The sequence below is a fragment of the Hipposideros armiger genome, unplaced genomic scaffold (assembly GCF_001890085.2).
Source record: "Hipposideros armiger isolate ML-2016 unplaced genomic scaffold, ASM189008v1 scaffold_1050, whole genome shotgun sequence".
NCBI classification, from domain to species: Eukaryota; Metazoa; Chordata; class Mammalia; order Chiroptera; family Hipposideridae; genus Hipposideros; species Hipposideros armiger.
The window spans coordinates 532,450-533,382 of NW_017732400.1; the positions used below are offsets into that span (position 1 = coordinate 532,450).

Below are 933 nucleotides of genomic sequence, written 5' to 3' on the forward strand. Positions count from 1 at the left end.
GCAATGATAATACCAACATGGGCCAGTGAAGCGACATCCTCCACAACTAGACTGAAGAACAAAAGGACAGCAACTTGTCTGTTCCCATTCCCCGATTCCCCAATGCTGTTCCCCTCCCCCAATTCCCCAATAAAATTTTAAAAAACAAAAAATTCAGATTTTATTCATCTTTGTATCCCTCGCACCAAGCACGAAATAGTCAATTAGTAAGTGTGTGTGTGTGTGGGGGGGGGTTGCAAAAATTAGAGACAATCTTTTTTCTCTGTTCCTCTTCTGCCATGCTGCAGGACTAAGCGTAGGGGTTAAGTTTAAGGTTCAGGTGTTGGAGAGAGGATTCCCACACCCCACAGCCGGCCTTATCTTCTCTCAGACTAAGCAACTTCCCTGGCTAGGCTCCTGGAAGCCCTCACTGAGGGCTTCATAAAGGCCCCAGTACGGGGCAGGGGGAGGTTGGAATAAAGGAGAGGGGTTTACACAGTTGCCACCTGCGCCCCCAAACTCAGCGCCGGCTAGAGACTCCATCACGCCTCCGGCGATGTAGGTAGCGCACCTGGCCTCAGTTTCCCTGGCGGGCAAGACTGTCGCTGCGGGGTCGGAGGAGGCGGTCAGCAGACCTGGAAAGCGGAGTGGGCCCCGCACATTCGGCTTCCCGCACTCACTGGCCTGGCTTCCCGAACGAGCGGTTCCCCGCAGGCACCGCAGCGGAACACGGGGGAGGGGATGACGGGCGGTGAGGGTGCATCGCGCCCTGACCCGGCGACCGGACTGCCTCCCGGGGGACAACACGGTGCAGCTCTCCGCTTGTGCGGCCTGGACCGCCCCGGCGCCCCGAGAGGCTCCCATTGGGCCGCGGCTGTTTGAGAGGCGGGACTTTCCCATTTTCTTGAATCCCATTGGATTAAATCTAGTTAGAGACGGGATTCTGTCTCCGTC

At 56.7% G+C, this 933-nt stretch overlaps 1 protein-coding gene across 1 annotated transcript in view; it reads right to left on the reverse strand.

Moving 5' to 3' along the window:
• POU5F1 (POU class 5 homeobox 1) overlaps positions 1–818 on the reverse strand; it is a 33,827-nt gene extending 33,009 nt beyond the window's left edge. The window contains exon 1 of the mRNA XM_019631789.1: positions 551–818. The gene's annotated coding sequence lies outside the window, so the exon portion shown is untranslated. The remainder of the gene's footprint in view (positions 1–550) is intronic.
• Positions 819–933: the final 115 nt, after the last annotated feature.